Here is an 18774-nt window from a genome sequence, read left to right on the forward strand (position 1 = left end):
AACATTGCTTGGCAGATGTGAAGGAAAATCTCCTTGATGAGAAATGAATCTGTGGTTCCTAGTGAGGGGAAATTAGCTACCTAGTGTGTGTTATGTGTGTGCAGACAGACTGTATTTTCTTCATAGCGGAGGAGAGACAAAATCTCTCAAGTGTGCCTCGGTAGTAGCAGTAAGATTTTTCTGTTCCGATGCTTCAACTTTGATTTGCTTCTTCTCTCTCGGCAACGGCTTCTGCCAGGGTCTGTGACAAGCCGTTCATTGTATTTATTACACTCCTTGCTTTAAATGAGGGGGGTGGGTGGGTGGGCGGATGATGAGGAAGACTATTTTAAAAACAGAGCATGTAGAGCGGAGTGCCGTCTGAAAGGTCTTTCTCCTGCCTCCCCCTCCTCCACCCATCGGAAGCTTTGGAGGGGTTTTGTAAAATGTTGAGCATGGGTGACTTGGGCATGATAGCTGCCCCCTTCGTTTCGACTGTAATAGATCCCTCCCTTCTTCCAGAGAGGCAGCCTGGAGGGCAGGAAGACACCCCCTCCCTCCCCAGCCTTTAAAAAGCCAAGGGACTGTGTAGTCTTGCTGTTGCTGTCAGTCAAACCCTGAAGAACGCACTGGTGTCCAACTTCTGTATTCCCTCTCCGGCTTCCCCGCCAAGAATGTGATACAGTTTTCATTTTAGAAGGTGGTGCATGGGAGGTGTTGTTTTTTAAAAGATTCCATTGGTGCCATGATGCATTTCTATCCCGCCACCCCCCCTCCCTCGTTTTTGGCTTTTCTTACCTTAGAAGCTTCAGCTTCTATTCATACAAGGGTCTTGTTGGGTTCCTGGAAAGCCCGTCGTGGTACTCCAGAGAGGTTAAAGTTAATTTCCTTTTGGCGTGCAGGGCAGCCAGTTGAGGGTGGGCGGAGGGACTTGCTTTGGCTTTAAACCTGGAGGTTGTGCGGGGAGGGGGGAGGTGAAAGACACCCCAGACAAGGCATTCTTTCACAGGGTTATGTGTGCCTATGGACTGCATCCAAAGACTTAAGAGTTAGACTTACAGGAAGCTGACTTATAGCAGGTCAGAGACTCTTTGCCTATCTGGTCTATCATTGTCTGTTCCGACAAGTAATGTCTTTCTTAAGTTCTCAGCCAGAGTGAGATTTCCCTGTCATCTAACATCCGGTGCTGTCTTTTTTTTTTAGTAAGAGATGCTACTAAGCTGTGACTGTCTACCTGCAGAACAAGTGCCCTACAACTGAGCGGTGGCTTCTCTCAAGCCCCTTAACATTTATGTCACATAGAAGAGGTTGCAAAGATTTGACTTTCCTATGACTTTTAAGTCCTCACTTTGTACCTGCTCTACGCAAGGGATTCCATTCCGGTGCATAGTCTAGGGACCAAGCAGAGAAGACTTGCATACATACAAGTTCATTTTTGCTAAGAAGGGCTATGGATCAGGGATCATGTGAAATTAGGATGAATTTTCTTATTTTAGCATGGTCATGGATTTTGCGGGGGTTTTTTTCTCCTGGGGTGAAGATCAAATTCTGTCATTTTTGACACTTAACCCATCTTCTGAAGCTAGAGAGTTGGCTTTCTGATTAGACGTGGCACCATATCTTTTGAAGGGTAGAGACCCCTGGTTCATATCCTTTGGTTCTGCTTTTAGATCTACACACTGACGTTAGGGGGAGAAGGGCTGCAGAACACTGACTAGGATGTCTTTGGAGATCTTCACAGTACTGCAAGACTCAAATGTTCATCCGAAAAGCCTTGGATTGGATTTGCTAGCCAATGTTGTTGTTCCAACTTATATACCACCCCATAGTGCTAGAGCACTCTCTGGGTGGTTTACAACATAGATATGCAAACAACAACTTGCCCCTCAGTGAGCTGGGTATTCATTTTACTGACCTCAGAGGGATGGAAGGCTCAGTCAACCTTGAACTGACTATTTGAACCTGCAGAGATCAAGCTCAGGACATGAGCAGAGGCTTGACTGCAGTACTGCAGTTTAGTCACTGCACATGGGGCTCAGATGCCTTGGAATGACCCGAAGGCAATGAAAACTGAGTAATGTTGTGGCCTTGGTTCCATAACACTTGGATGTGGAGGTGATGAAAACATTTGCAGTTGCAGTTGCTCTATAGAAGAATGAAGAGTGCAAAGATATAATGAAAGTGTATGGATGGAATGCAGGAAAAAAAAAACAGCTCCTTTACTGTTTACTTTTTTACTTTTTCCTTTTTTTTTTTGCAACCACCCAAGTACTGTACATTTGTGCACTTTAGGACATAAAATGAATGTATACATTTTGGCATTGCTGCTTGTATCCTTTAAAAAAATGGAGTCGGTGTCAAATGTGTCTTTCAATCATGCACAGCTTGGCTCACTTAGCAGAGTTACCTGCTTTGGAATCAGCTTGGTTATCCTTTCTATTCTTGACTTGTTGTACACACTCTGATTTGGCAAATTGCCCTTTAAGGTTTCTGTAGGTTGGCCCTCTCACTTGGACTTTTCAGGACACTTGGATGAACAAGAAATAGAATGGAGAAGAGACAAGTAGAATAGGGGAGACAAGCAAAAGTTATAGAAAATGAGCTTAAATCAGGGTTTTGTTTTGGAGAGTCCACCTATTATGATCACCTTTCCCAGAAGTCAGGCATAAAACCTGGGTTTTACATCTGCTCATTTGTCAAATACCAAGAGCAGTGATTCCCAACCATGGGGTAAGCCAACTCCCAGATCCCTTCACCATTAACTATGATGGCTGAGGTTTCTCGAAGTTGCATTCCAAGAACACCTGGGTTATCCAAGGCTGTGAATCAACAAGAGTGATTGAGCCTTTCCTGTCTTATTTTTCTCATGCTATAGTGAAGGATATTTTTTGATTAACAGGTATGATGGTGTTTGCTTCTGCCTTAACACTATGCTGTTGTGTGATTTATCTCTGTTGTAATGCAAAGTATTTGGGAATGGCTTGGTCTTGAATTAGCAGTCTTGGCCCATTAGCTTTACAAAAGACCTACTCCAAGCAGGTATGAGAACAGCTAGAACTGATTTGCTGATGTGGATTGATGCAACTCTTTGAATTTTTGGACCTTCTGTGGAGATATGAATCAACTACTGCCCCTTTGCATGTGGGTGAGTTGTTGATCTTGTGGTTCTCTTGTATTATCAGTATGGCATGTGCAGAGGAAAAGCAGTCTGATTTCCCCACTCTCTTGCACATCATGTGTGTGTGTGTTCTGTGCTGTTAAGTCAGAATTGACTTATGGCGAGCCTAATAGGGTTTTCAAGGTTAGTGAGATATTTAAGGAATGGTTTTACCAGTTCCACTCCTCCAGTGCATTTCCAGGGCCAAGTGGGGATTCAAACCCTGTTCTCCAGAGTCCAAGTCCATCACTCTATCCACTACACTATGCTGGGAATCCTTGGATGTCATAGAGCCTGCAAATTAAGATCCACATTCTACCATGTCCAAAATACAGTGGGTTTTTTTGGGAACACTGGTGTATAGAATAGTCTTCTGTGACTCAGGACCCAGTTTTTGCTCTTTCAGGGGCAGAACCCGAAGCAACAGAAAACCAGACTATCTCTGAGAAAGTACAAAGTGATCTTCCTTGCTAGCACACCAGAAAGGGGAGGGATGGAGTTTGCAATGAGGGCAGGAAAGTTTTAGTCTACTACTGTAGATCAGTGGGTCCCAACCTTGGGACCCTTATCCAGAAAAGAAGGATGCTACCCAAATCCAGTCAAGTGGATCTTATTTCATCATTGGTCTTACACGTCTTTATGTATCTTCTACTGTATATCTTGACTTGCTGGACTTTATTTGTTTGTAGGTTCCCAGTTACTGCTTTATTTTATTATGCCAATAAAAGTATGATGAGGGCGATGAACCTTGGCCCTCAAATGTTCTTGGACTGCAGCTCCCAAAAATCCTGTCCAGCACAGTTAGTGGCGAAACCTTCTTGAAAGTTTTAGTCTAAGAACATCTGGGGAGTCAAGGTTGGGAACCACTGCTAGCTGTTTCAGATTTCAGGTTCCAAAAGCCTCAGCCAATGTCGGGTGGGGGGTATGCAATTTTAATTCACTGTATCTGGAGGGCCAGATGTTTCCCCAGCTTTAGCTAGCTCAGCTGAGCAGGAAGTTGGTGTTCTTTTGGAAAGCAATGACAGGTTGACCGTAGTGTTATATTTAAAATGGATCTCATTATGTGGTGGACACAGTGAAAGAAAGAAGCATTGAGGAGAAAAGGGCTGTTGTTAAAGAGGCTACTCAGGTGGATCGTCTCAGTCGGATGTTAAAAACTTTCTGGGCAGCAGGGGAAGCAAGTAGGAGAGGATGGGAGAAGTTACCTGTCCGGCACCATCTGGCAAGGTTCATGGTGTCCAACACCTTGGGAAGGCGATATTTTTCTCTTTCTCAGCAGCTTCCACAATTCATGCCTTGATATCCGGCAAGTGGAAATGGCAAACATTGATCTTGATCAACTGATTTATAAGACATACAAATCTGTTCCCTTCCAGGCAAGAGTATAATTCAGGTTGGAGTTAACGACCTAAGTTTTCAGTCACAATGACATTTTGTGCAAGAGTTGCAGGCCCACATGGAATCTAAAGATAGAGAATATTACTCAATAGTAAAATCCCCCTACCCTAACTCTATGAGTTGATTTCTGACACTTTTTGTCATTCAAGATTACCAAAGCTAGAAGTTCCTTTTTTAAAAAAATACGGCTCCCAAAAACCCCTTCCGTAGGGGTTTCATGGAGTATGCGAAGTGTTTAGGGAGATGTAATCCATATAAGTAGCAAGTTCAAGGCAAAACAAAGCCTAGTAGGTGATGTGAAAGCCATAGCAATGTGTGTGTGTGTTGAGGGGAGGACGCATGCACATGGAGGCATGTATGGCTGAACTCTTGTGTCCTATTTTTGTGCTTTTGGTGTGGGATTCACCTCCACCATGAGCACATTTCTCTGTTGGGAAGTTGCACAAGTAACCCTTCTCACGTTACAATCTGATGCAGAGAAAAAAAGTTTGTGTCAATCTCTCTTGTACAGCTGGGTGCAGTGTATTTGTATGTAACCTGGTTACTGCAGAATGGAAGCCGACACTCGGACATTGTAGAGTTCATTTCTCAATGGCAGGGCCGATCCTGCCGTTAGGTAAATGATGAGCAGCTGGCTCAGGTGACAGTTGTCGACGAAGGCTGTCCCTCTCAGCCACTCGTTGTGAGCATTTTCCTCCCCTCTTACAACATAAAGAGGATCAGGCTGCATAATTAGTTCCTCATAGGTAAATAAAGTACAAACATGTTGTTGGCAGGGGAACATTTTTCATTTTTGTTGAAATATTTTTGAACCCAGGAGAATCAGGTTGCCAGGAACCATGGCTTATGTTTGCCCTCCCTGCTGATCTAAGGTGAAATGCTGTGATTGGGGAGTGTTGTATGGGGAGAATTTTCTTAGGCATTGTTTTAATGGGTGTATGTAAAATATAGTCGCATGTGTGGTAGCCGAATTTTTTTAAAGAGGGAATAAAGCACACATAAACTATCTGAATTGTCCAGAACAGACACTATAATGAAGTCTTTGCTCTGTAAAATAGCTAGCTTTCTGGTTAATCTTGCCACCATATCCATTTGATGTCATTTCTTTAATAGTGCACATAGGATGACATAGCCAGGAACAAAACCAAAGGAAAATTAAAAAAAGGAAAGAGGCAAAAATGTATTGACACTTTGAAGACTAACTGCTGTATTTTTATGTGAGTTTTCACAGACAAATCCACTTCCTTAGACATAAGAGTCTGAGGGACAAAACTGTCCTCATTACCTAATATGGGATATATTTATTTAGCTAATGTATATCTCAGAAAGAAGGGCTGTGAGAAGCCAGAACTCCGGCTGAAAACAGTAAGTCAGGCTTTAATTGCAAAGGGAAATGTTCATGAGGATGATGTAGACTGAAAGCTATTTTTGAAATAAACATGTGGTAAATTATAGGAAATGTACAAGCTACCAACTTTTTCATATTTCTCCAGAAGAGGGCTCCCTGCACAGTATAAAAAGCTGGCATTCACATCCAAATAAACCTGGAAAGGAGGGTCACAGCTACATGGGAGGGAGGAAAGAAAGAGGAAGTAAGGGTCACACATTCTTGCATAGAAGCTGGGCTCAAAGGACCTGATGGCTTGAATTCAGAATCCTTCTGTCCAATATTGGCCTCTTGTTCTTCATCCCCGACAAATGCAACCTCCAAGCATTAACTGTTGTCAAACTGCTGCTTCTGCTCTGAGAAAAAACCAAAAACATTGTTACAGACAAAGACATTTATGATTGTGTTATGTATGTTTGTTTACATTTTTGAAAAGGAGCAAAAAAAAAAAACCACACACACAACAACACAAAGCCATCCAAATAACAGCTGTGGCTAGGGATCCACATAAGTCGAAACAGCAGCACGTTTGGGGAAATTTTAATACCTAGAATGGGAATACAAAAGCACACACTGTTGTGTTGTGGATAAGGCTCCTAAATAAACACTGGGTTCGTGAAAGTTTTGTTACTGGACTTCTGAGGACAAAATGACACCTAATGAAATCAGTTCTGCATGTGATAAGCAACAATGAAGGATATTCAAATTCGATGGCTTCATTTTTGCTTAGTTTTTCAGATTTACACTGACAACGGTGCTCTGTCTCCTATTGCTGCCTTCACATGTGAGGCTTTTAGCTCCTTCTGCATGGAAATTAGTGTGCCTAGACAAGTATTTCTTCCCAGTTATGTTCATATTTTTATAGGTGAAAGCACACCTTAATGCCATTTTAGCTCTACATGATGTTGTTGTTTTTAAACCGTGCATACATTCCTGCGCACAAACTTTGAAAATGCTCAGATTCCCAACTGTTCCATTCTGCTGGCAATCTTGGGAGGAGTGTAATGGTCGTTTCCATGGACAAAACGAGAACCCATTTTGTTGACGTGTGTGTGTGTTTGCTTTTGTGTGTGTGTGTGGTTTTCCCTAGTCAAAAATGTTTCCAGATGTCCATTGCAGCCCTTAAAGGGAAATCCATATGTCTATATACGGAACACCCAGAAGAATTTATAATGTATATTCTTTGAGCGCCAATGATTCATGAAGGCATCCTGACAATGTAAGTTAATTTTTGCTGACAGGTGTGTCTGTTTTGCCTGTAGGAACAAAGCTATGATGGAAATACCCAAAAGGGAATACCCAACGAGTCTTGTATCTCTCTAGTTGCTATGGCCCTTTCCAATACAACAAAGCAAAATTGTAATTTTTTATATGTTTGTGACTTTGGGCCAATCGATGCTATCAAAAAGGTAGGCAGGTAAAGAGTCACTCCCCCTCCCACGTTGTTTGATATGCGCTTAGGGTCAGCAGGTCAGTAGTATTCCCTAAGATTTCAGAGCCAAAACTTCAGACCAGGATGAGATCACTGTGATGTTATGGGGGTAGTCCTGCTAACATCCCTTTGGGCCTTATGCACTATGCACATGTGACACAGAAAATTCTTCCAGGCCTTACAGGGGGTTCGAATCTGTGTTTTTGTCTTATGCCCCTTTGTTATTCAAGTCAGCCCTGAAGTTGATGATCCTTCAAATAGAGGACTGGGCTTCTGTAAAGCTGGACACAGCAACTGCCGTAATGTTAAAGTTTTGAATTTTTGGTAAAATTCTGTTTTACCATGCAGTAGAAGTACAGAGACTCATAGAGAAGAATAGCTTCAAGTTTCCCAGATAGTCCACCCCTTTCCAATTAACTGGTACTTAAAGGCTCAATAACGTGCTCACAGTCCCTTGTAGGAGAAGGAATTAAAACCATTTCTTTACTCACAGTGCAAACTCTTTTCTTGATGACACATATAGTAGCAACCAGCCAAAAAGATCAAAAGCAAACAAAAACAACTTCCTCCAGCATAGAAAAGAGGAGGGACGCTCACCAGAAAGGTGGGGCTCTCTTTGAATTCAAAAGTTGGAAGGAACAGTTGGTTAGACGGACAATCATCCCAGCCCAGGAAAGTTTCCAAAATGGCTCTCTTATTTTAAAGGAAGAATGCAAGGATGGGCCTCCTAATCTGTTCTAATATAGCTACAGTTGTGAACTCCCGTGCACTACGATTTAAAAGTACAGTCAAAAATATGACTACAGATTATGACTACTTTGAATGGCAGTCTTTCTCTTGCCTATATTTAGCAGTTCCGTGGATGTTGTCCGTGATTTTGTCTTGTTTCCCTGTGCATCTCTCCTTTACTATCAATGCACATTCCCCTCCAAATTTCACAGAGCTGAAGTTTCCTCTTCATTTGCTTCCGCTCTGTAAGTACGACACACAACCCTAGTCCCTGTTGTCCCTTCTTCACAGCCTCCAAAGCTGTCAGGGCTGTTTCCCTCTCATATGTTGCTCACCATCAACTGATGGAACAAGACCATTTGGCTACAGGCATTTGCGGTCGTTTCTGGTCTGAATTGGATATGCACTGCTTTCCATTAAGCCAGGATCTGCATCAAACAGCTTTATTATGGGTTGGCAGCTCTCACTTGACCTTCTCCACTGCCATTTCCAAGGAGGGCGAAGCATAAAAGCAGGCTCTTGCAAAACACCAGCATCCACTCTGAGCAATACAGATAGGCTGCCGAGGACCTCGTGGGCAAGGGAAGAGTTTGAGTTCTTTCGCAGTTGATGTGTTCGATCTGTCCTGTTACCACTAGGAGCGTAATCAGAAATGACACTGCAGAGGAACAATGACGGGCCAAAGGAGATGGCCGTCAATTAGGCCTGTCAAGGAATATTTGTGCAAATGTCGGAAGCCGCCCTGCTTTGGGGAACCAATCTTGCAAGAATGGAGTAAAAAGGGGTTTGAATGTTGGAAACTGCCAGCGTGTGAAAAAGCAACCTTCTTCCTAATCAAAGTGTTTGTCTATTCAGCCTAAATTCCAGTGGATTTTTTTTTAACCTCAACTTAATTCACTCTCAAATACTTGATTTGGGTAGACTTTTTCAGCCACCTGCACTGGCCAAACTGAAAAATTACATCAGCTCATAACATGGAGAGAACCATGTTGTATTTGCCTACCATATGTGCATTAAACATAAGAGCCTTTTCAGAAAAAAATAAGTGGTGGCAACTCTCATTCAGCCCTGCCAAGTTGGCCCATATGAAGATTTGAACACAGACCTTTACTGAACACTACAGATCTGGAGTAGATAAATCTGTCAGTTTTTATTCCTTCCTTCTCATTTTGAATATGAAGAATCTTATGAATGTTGGAAAATTCATATGCAAAACCAACTAAGATGAACTTCTCCTTCTTCCCCTTACAACCCAGCATTGCTTTCTTTGATAACAGCATCCCGAAGTTTTTGATACTTTCTTTTTCATCACCCACTTACCTGATCTTTTAAAACAATGTGTGCTGAAAACATCCATATGCAAAGCATGTGCTCTGCTATGAATAAGAATGTTTGTACATGTACTATGCGTACCATACATGTCTCCGAAAGAGAGATGTGGATGCTTTCTAATGGTGTTAAAAGAAATCCTGAGAAACAGAGGCATAGATCTATCCTTATATTTCATGCAAAGAACCACATCTGTTTCAGGTAAAATGTCTGTCATTGGGGTGCCATCATGAATGTCTTCACTAAACATTCAGCAGATCAGCTAAACTTTTAATGCTTCAGTAGTATGCATGGAAGTCTTCATTAATTTCATGACTCCAGATAAGGATGGAAAGTTTCAAAAAATGTTGACCCCTGCTAGGCAAGATTATGAGAGTTTTTCTTCATTTTCTGCATTTGGTGGCTTTTTGTGTGCAGATACTTTGTGAAATACTGTTGGGTGAAAAAAAATCCTGTCTTTTGCACAAAACGTTTGCACATTCTGTTTCTATGTTGCATTTTGTGCAAACATTTTCATTGCAAAATACATTTCAAAGGACTTCAGTTTTATTTATTTTTGCTGTTGAAGCTACTGTTGCTTTTGACAGATAAAGCACTGGACTGTTTGCTTTTGTATAGAAACAAACTATCTCACAAGGTTTGTCTTTCTTTCAAGGGAATCTGTTGAGGTGCCCTTTCTCATTGAGGCTGAGAGTGCTCACTGTGAGCTCCACCAGCACCAAAAATATCTTTAAAAATGGGTGGGTGGTGGAATCAAATCTGGAAGGCCTTCTTTGGGTTTGTTTCTTTTATTGGCCTGGGAGTTGTCTCCTGTGTTCCTATGGGCACTCAGAGCAGAAACGACATGCTTGGCAAGAAAGATATTGGGAAAAGATCTATGTGCCCGTAGAGGGCCTTCAGGTCAGCCATGGTAGCCATAAGAGTCTCATGTATTTCATTGTGCTTGCCTGGATCTACATGAAACCTCTGGAAGAGGAAATCTGGAGGTTATCCCTTCCATCAGCTCATAGACAGAGGCAACAGCAGTGCAGAAACCCTAAGAAGAGAAACAACTGTTTGCTGATGGTGGGCTCTGGTTTGAATGACTGATCTTCTGTCTCCTCCTTAAAACAATTCAACACTGTTGGCTATCCACCCTTTCAGCTGCTGAACTGAAGCCACGTTGCTCTTTCCTGCTCTGAAGAAACCTTCAGTTCTCATTCTCATGGCGTGTTGTCTCTGCAAATTGCCAAAGGTTTAAGAAGGAGGGAAACCCTTTTCAGCTTGCTTTTGTACAGGATGAAAAGAATCTCATGGACCTTGACGATTCCTGTTCCTGTGTTGAAAAGTGCTGCATCAACAAGGCATCTAAGGAGCATTCTTTCTATCCTGGGGATAGGAGTTAATCCAGAACACCTGGAAAGCACCAACTTCAGGAAGGGCTGTGTACATTTACTGCAGTGTTTTGTTTTGTTTTTCAACTTACATATGACCCCGTACGGCTAGAGCTCTCTCTCAGCAGTTTACAGCATAATTATGCAAACAAAATCTTGCCCCCACCCCTGAAAACTGGATACTCATTTTACTGTTTTGGGAAGGATGGAAGGTTGAGTCATTCTTCAGCCAGCTGCCTGAAACTGTTGGGATTGAACTCAGGTTGTGAACAGAGACTTCTGCATTACTGCAGTTTAACCACCACACCACAACACATTTGAGGGATACAAAGAGTCTTATTTCCTAGCCCAGCCCAGAAGAATCAAGGACTGAACTCGGCAGGAGATCTATCATGGAGCCTGAGAAAGCCACCTCATTCTTGATACAGAGCTCCATATCAGTGTAATGCTTACTTCACTGCGGGATGTAAAACTTGGAATGATTCAGCCTCCTTCTTGTTGTTAACAATGTGTCGTCTTCTCTTCTGAAATTACGGTGTTAGTGGAAAAAAATAGGTCTTTGGAAAAGTAAAAGCAAAGTGGAGCTATGAACAAAATGTCAGGCTGAGAGAAAAGCAAGATCTCAATGTGAATGGGAAACAGTTGCCAAGGCTGGCATTTATATCGCTGCAGTCCTTGATAGCTGGATATGGTGTTCAGACCAGGTGGCATTTCTGTCTGTGCAAAGCATGGCCTATAATTGATGGACTGATCTGAACTGGTTAGTGACATGTTGAACTCCATAAATTGTGGCTTGTGCATACGAAGCACTGCATTAACCTACAACGGACAGGCCCACCATCCTGAAGACAAACCTGTCCTAGTCTGGGCTCCTGAGGCTATGAAGTACTTACTTTACTTGGGGGGGGGGGGGAGGACAGGCTTTGCAACAGGATCTCATGAAGACAGGCTGTGCTTTCTGAAACACTTTTTTTTCAGAGAGAAGATTGAGGGCAGGAGTGAGCAAAGCATGGCCCACTGTCCACATGCACTGGAAATTAGTGGGATATAAAAGTGGCTTCGTTTTGCTCGTGGGGGTCTCTGGGAGTAGCTTGTTTTTGTTTTTTGTTTTCTACTTCAAATCACATTGGGGTGCACCAAGCACCTACAGAACCCCCATTCCAAAAATCCAGAACTGGATTTTACCAGAACTGGACATTCAGGCATTTGTGTTGTGGTCTCTCTTGTCATTTTCTGACTATTTGGCCTGTCGTCTCAAAACCCGATATAGCCGGTGAGGGGAGGACGAAAATTTGGGGCCCATGTCCAATCCAAGTTGCCCAGCTCTTCTCGAGTGTTGACTGAGTAGCAAAAGAGATGGTTCCAAAGTTTTGTGGTCTTCCATCTTTTTTCTTTCTGGGACCCAAAACTGGAAGAGAGGAAATAGGAAGTTGCACTCACTCTTTCATTCTATTGTGTAGCTGAGCCATGACATCAGTAGCAACAGGATGGCAGCCAACCTGGATGGTCTTAAAAGGAAAAATGAATAAAGTCATTGAGATTATTGTAAACAAAGGCTACTAACCCAAATGGCTGTACATCCCTTCTTATATAAGTAGTTGTCTATATCTGTAAGTAGTTGCAGAGTGCAGGCGGCATGGATGGATGGATGGATGGATGAATGGATGGATGGATGGATGGATGGATGGATGGATGGATGGATGGATGGATGGATGGATGGATGGGCGGGCGGGCGGGTGGGCGAGCGAGCGAGCGAGCGAGCGAGTGAGCTCCTGAAAGGAAAAACCTTCCTGCATGCTGTGAGATGGCTGTTAAGGAATCACAGAATTTACTGTAGCCTCTAGAAGCCAGAGTTAAGGATAGTGTTTCAGGATTCAGTGGAGGCTGCCTTACAGAATGTTGTATGGCAATCCAATGCCCCTCACATACAGTATTCTTTTACTTTCTACTGATTTAAAAACATATTACTGTATTAGCTATTTACTTTTATTTGCAGGACCAAATAATGGTGCCATTTGAGGTCTATTCCCCCCCCCCCCCCGGGTGAGGGGATTAGGCACAATAAATTATTTGTTGACTAGTGCTTCATTTTATGCTAAAAAAAAAAAAACCACTCACACCATGCACTTTTCAAAGTGACAAAGACAAAGATGGAACTTTACAAGAGGAGTTCTCAGGAAGGAAGGGGATACAGTCTTACCTAGCATGTTCATGACCTAGGGAAACTAAAACAATGCAAATCAGCACAGAATTTCATTGCTATCAAGTAAGAATTCTTTTTTTGCTGTTGAAGCTGCATCTTGCTGTCTGGCTTCACATCAAGTCATTGGCTGCACTGTGTGATTCACTCTGGCTTGTCCTGCTTTCTAATGTAACACACATAGGGGCAATAGCTGGAAAATGGCATGTAGTGAAGCCACTTTTTAAACCTAGGTTTCCTGTGGTTGGCATGTATCACATTTGCCATGTGCTGTCAAGTCGCTTCTGACTTATGGTGACCTTATGAATGAACGATCTCCAAAATGCCCTGTCCTCAACAACCTTGCTCAACTCTTGTAAACTCAAGCCTGTGGTTTCCTTTAGGGATTCAGTCCATCTTCTATTTGGTCTTTCTCTTTTCCTGCTGCTTTCAACCTTTCCCAGCATTATTGTCTTTCTCAAAGAACCTCATGATGTGCCCAAAGTAGGACAGCCTCAGTCACAACATTTTTGCCTCTAGGAATAGTTGAGATTTGACTTGATCAAGGGCCCATGTGTTCATCTCTCTGGCAGTCCAGGGTATTAACAAACCTCTTCTCCAGCACCCAATTTCAAACAAATCATTTCCCCCCATCAACTTTCTTAATTGCCCAGCTTTTACACAGAGATACAAGTGTGTGGATCAACTTTTAATGCCCTCCTTCTTTGCTTGCCTGTAAGAGCAATTAGGTAGACAGGCAAAAAATGTTTTTTGGGGGGGGAAATTCTCAGTAATGTGTGTTGAAATCCATTGTCCTTGATATCATTGCAGGTCTTTAAGCCAATCTCAAAGGCTCACACATTCCCTTTGCCAGTTAGTCCTCTGTGTGATGCCTGTTGTATAAACACTGCATCCTGGTTTTAATTGCATTGTTGAGTATCCTGCATTCTTAACTCACACAAATCCCTTTTCAGAGACTTTCAAATGCGTATCCTTTCCTCCTCCTTTATTCCTAACTAGTATTCCATGCCTTAGGTTTCCTACTCAGACTTCTCTTCTACAGCTTTGAAACCCCCAGTTTCAAAGAAAGCTGAAACAACTGACAAAGCAAACTGGTGTTGCTTGCTGACGTGGCTTGTTGTATACATGTGGCTAGCTAGTAACAAGGTTGCAACAGCGTTTTGTGCTTAAAGTACTGGCTCCGACACAGAGCTGAAAAGGTAGCCATGGAAATATTTTTATGCGTATGTTTGTGAGTATATTTGTTTGTGCCTGCATGTATGCCTGCAAACAGAGACAGACACAACAACACACAACCAGGGAGCTCTGAATGACATCACAATAAAACTTGGCATAGATACATTAGTAAGGTAGCCAGGTTCGGAGAACCCCATTCCTAGAGTTTAGAAGACCTGAAATCTCAGATAAACTTTTCTGCTGTTGCAAGACGGGGTCCTTGTGATGCGGGTCACATGGAAGAGGGGAATTTTGAGAAGGGCTCATAAGTGTTTCTGGGCCAGCTGATTCCGGAAACAGTTGCAGCAAGTAATTCCATTCCTTACCTTGCTCCGAATAATATGATACGTCTAAAGGCATGTACGAACTTTCTCTCTAGCCCTCCTCTTTCCTTTCTTGTCCTTTGGGTGTGCCAGCATTGTTCAAGCATAGCATGCACAACACCTTCATGTTAAGCCACTGAACCGTAGCACCAGCAGGAAAATTTGGGGAAGAGGGAGATGAATGCTCAGGGTCATACCGAAACATTAAGCCATCTCCTTTTGCAGCTGATAACCTTGTACTTCTCTGGGGATGACTAAGGATGCTAGATGGTTTTGTTTTGTTTATAATTTGAAATAATTTATTGGGTTAATTCACAGATCAAATCCTGTTCCACAATGCTACACTTATCCACCCAGAGGTAGGTCCCATTGAGTTAAATGAAGTGTCCTTGGGATTTATCCACATATGACTCCGTCTTCAGTTTTCCACTGGGTTTTGTATTTACCAAATACCTCATCATAGTTCTTCATCTCCTGCCCTGCTCAGAGAGCTAGAAATACATATTTTAATGAAAATAAGACTTTAAAAAATCCGTATAAGTTATATATAGTAACAGTGTGCAGGTTTTTATTTTTTTTAAAAAAAACACACATTTCAGAAAAATGTGGAAAAGCAACAGTATAGATGTACAGGTGAACATGTGGAACAATGATGCAGAGAATATTTGTATTTTCTAAACATCTTTTTTTTTTTGGAGGGTGGGTACGCATTTTGAGTTTGAATCATTTAAAAGAGAAACTTCTCTACATCCTTATCAACCTGAGTAAACGAGTTTTATAGATCCACACAGCAACTCAGTTTTAATTTGCAGTGTTAACATGTTATGGAAATAAATTATTAAAAAAAAAGAAAACAGCACCATTAGATTACCTTCTGTTTCCTCCAGATCTTCTCTTTCTATAATTTCCCTAGAGAACTTACTTAATGGCACCACATGATGTGATCATGTGATACTATATCAATTACGAAGAGCGGTGCTTGGTTCATTGGCTTCACATTTCCCTGGATGCAGTTCGAGCGTCTTCCTCCCCACGCAGATGGATCCATCGCAGCCCAGTTACACCCAAGTACATTTGGCTGAAATCAGGTTTACTCCCAGAGGAGTGAGCTAATTAGATTTGTCTTTTCTTCTGCTTAGCTTGCTTTTTGTGAGACATTGGCAACAATCCGTTCCAAGCCATCAATGGAGCTAGGATTAAGTCTCGGGGGGGGGGTGGAGCGGGGGTGGGTGGGCAGGAAGAGGTATGTGATCCATAAGTCAAAGGCAGGTGTGTGGCTATCTCCAAAGCCGGTTGTGAATTAGGATGGTGAGATGAGCCTGTGTTATCAGAGACCCACGAGGGTCAAAACTGAAGGCATCCATCAAAGGTAGGAAACAGAACATTGTCACCATTGCTTAGTTTGAGGAGCAAGCTCTGCACAGATATGGACGACTCGGAGTAAGCTGGTAGAATGGTAGGACGTCCTAGCAGGCACCCCTCACTACTCAGTGCTCAGGGTGAAACAACAACATTGCATGCAGCCTAAGATTTTTTTTTTCATTCTAGGGAAAGTTTCTATGGGCTAGGCAGAGCCTCTCCAGAGTAGAAATGGTGTGCGCAGGGGGAGAGATTAAAGCTCCTCTCTAATCAGAACTATGTTGTTCAATGCCATCAAGTTTTCATTTACGGTCATCCTACACACAGCAGTATTATCTTTCTTAAAGAACTGTGGTTTTTTTTTTTTTAAGGAAGGCAGGCAGGCAGATTTCAGCCATCCACACATTCTAGTCTTGACCCAGATCAGGTCATCATATGCTTACTTTAGTTTAGAGTAAACATGAGAGTCTCTTTTAAATCAAGGGCAAAATACAATTTCAGAGGGGTTCTCGGGGGGGGGGGGTGTCCCAGTTCGGTGATGTGTAGTGCAAAGTCAAAGGCTGGAATGGACCAAAAAAAAAATTAACATGCTTTAGCTCATTGCCTAAGGAGAATCATTTCAGCTTTTTAGAACAGGAGCAAAGCTATTTAGAATTTGGAAACCTACCAAATAATGGTGTCAGGGGAAGGACATGGTGATCTGAGGAAGCCCAAACTGCTCAACTGGGCTTCAGGAGAGCTTCGGGCCATTCGATTTCCAATTCCTGCTTTAGAGTTAAAACATAAAAAGGGACCTTAGGTGATAGACTTCTTGTAGTGTGGAGTCCGGCCCTCCATTCTTAACAGGCTTGCTGTGCAAACAGAACTGGAAATTTGAATATCCATACTGGGAGCCCCAGTTCAAAGCAGCCCTCACCATCACTTCAGAGATGGGGAGTGATGTCGAAGGACAATAAAATCCTGTCCAATCTATATTCTGTTGTAGTTTTTAATCTTCCTCTAGCTGTGCAGCAGAAGTGCAGGGATTCAGAGAGCAGAAAAGTTTTATGTTCCTCAGAATAATCAACACCCTTTTTCTAGTTAACTGGCACTTACAGTCTCAGTAGCCAAATCTGAGACATTAGAATGAAAAAGACCCCCCCCCAAAAAAAACCACCCGATTTTCTTCACTTACAGTTGTGAACAGATCAATTAGCAAACTGACGAACATGACTGTTTTCCAGCTACAGGCTTCAACAGACTTTAGAGAGGAAAGAAGTACTGCACAAGAGAGGTGGGACTCTCTTTGTATTCAGAGGCAGGGAAGGGATGATTGATTGGTGCAGGAGAGATTGTCAGTCAGTAAAGTCCCTCCCAGCCAAACCTATTAAAAAGCAGCTTGCGAGGTTGTAGAAACTTCAACATAATCATCTACAGATGTTTGAACCAGTGCAAAGATGTGCGTCTTTACCTTCAGGAGGGGGGGAAACTCTATTCCCTCACACCCCTTTGTTTCTTTTTCCTGCCTAAGAAAGGTATTTTATTTTAGCCTGGATTTCAGCCAATCTGAATTAATCTTTGGGAGTGAATGAATGACAAATTGTTGCTATTGGATTAACAGCCCCAGCTGTTCTGGAAAACAACAGCTACGCACCGAACAAACCCTGCCACCAACGTAATTTGTCAATTTAATAAAAGCAAAGCTGCATCAGTAGTAACAGGCAGATGTTGGAGCCCATCTCCCCGACTTTATAATAAGGTGGCCTGCCTGTTCTAAGGATTTATGGAGAAGAAGGGACACTTGGGATGCTTATGAAACACTCCGATGATAGGGAAAACAGTGGGTGGCATCTGTCTCACATTCTTTCCAAAGTCCTAGGATGAATCATATATTTCCTGCATCCACCCTTCTCCTACATGAACCAGCTTGACTATTGAAATCACCATCAAAGAAGAAACTATATTTAGGAGGGGGAAAGTTTTCCCTGCAATTAACTTTTTTTTGCCTTTCCACAATGGGGTTTTCTCAAAGACCAGTCCTTCAGAAATAAGGATTGCAAGTTGAACTCATGTTTACTTTGCAATAGTTGAATTGGATAGCTCAGTGAGTTGTGTATCTGGCTGTACCCAGAGTTTGATTCCCCACAGGAGAAGAACTGACATAGGTAGTCTTGGGCAAGCCGAATAGTCCTGGAGCACACCAAGAAAGTGGTGCTGTTAAGCCACTTCTGAATAATCTCTACCTAGAAAATCCCTGGAACGGGTCACCGTACGTCACAGTGCACTTAATGTGGTAATTGTTTTTAGTGATGGGGCTTCGTGGACTACAAATCCCATAATCCTCTATTCTGTTGGAGAGACAGACATCCTACCGACACATCCATGTGGCTCACCTGGGAGAATGGCCTCAACTAGAAGGCTTTGAAGCTGAGCTAGGCCAAGCTCCACCTGAGCTTCCTGTTCAGAAAGAGAGCTTCCCAGGTAGCACCAGGCCTAGCTCAGCCTCAAAGCCTTCAGGTTGAGGCCCTTCTCCCAGGCGAGCCACATGGACATGTTCTGTAAGGTATCCACCTCTCAGAGAGAATCCCCAGAATAGAGGATTATGTAATTTGTAGTCCAAGTAATCAAAAAAATCCCATCCGTGATTATTATTATTACTTTCCAATTTTTTTAAAAAATCACAGAACAAAGTACACTAAAAGAGAGACAACAGATATCTTTAACCACATGAGGGAGCACCTTTTCTAAAAACATGGTAAAAAATATATCATTCTGCCTAAAGATTTTGTTATCTTCCTTGCCTTCTCCAGGTGGTGTTCAGAGATGGGACCTTATCAGTTGCGGTGTCCCGTATTCAGAGCATTTCTGCTGATGAGGCTTGATTGGATGGAAAATTGGCCCTTTGACCTCCAGA

The 18774-nt window shown here is 42.5% G+C and overlaps 1 protein-coding gene across 2 annotated transcripts in view; it reads left to right on the forward strand.

The window, feature by feature from the left end:
* The window catches only part of CDH13 (cadherin 13), a 692714-nt gene that overhangs the window by 19150 nt on the left and 654790 nt on the right, over nt 1–18774 (forward strand). The gene's annotated exons all lie outside the window — the stretch shown is intronic.

The sequence above is a fragment of the Pogona vitticeps genome, chromosome 10, assembly GCF_051106095.1.
Source record: "Pogona vitticeps strain Pit_001003342236 chromosome 10, PviZW2.1, whole genome shotgun sequence".
Classification (NCBI taxonomy): Eukaryota; Metazoa; Chordata; class Lepidosauria; order Squamata; family Agamidae; genus Pogona; species Pogona vitticeps.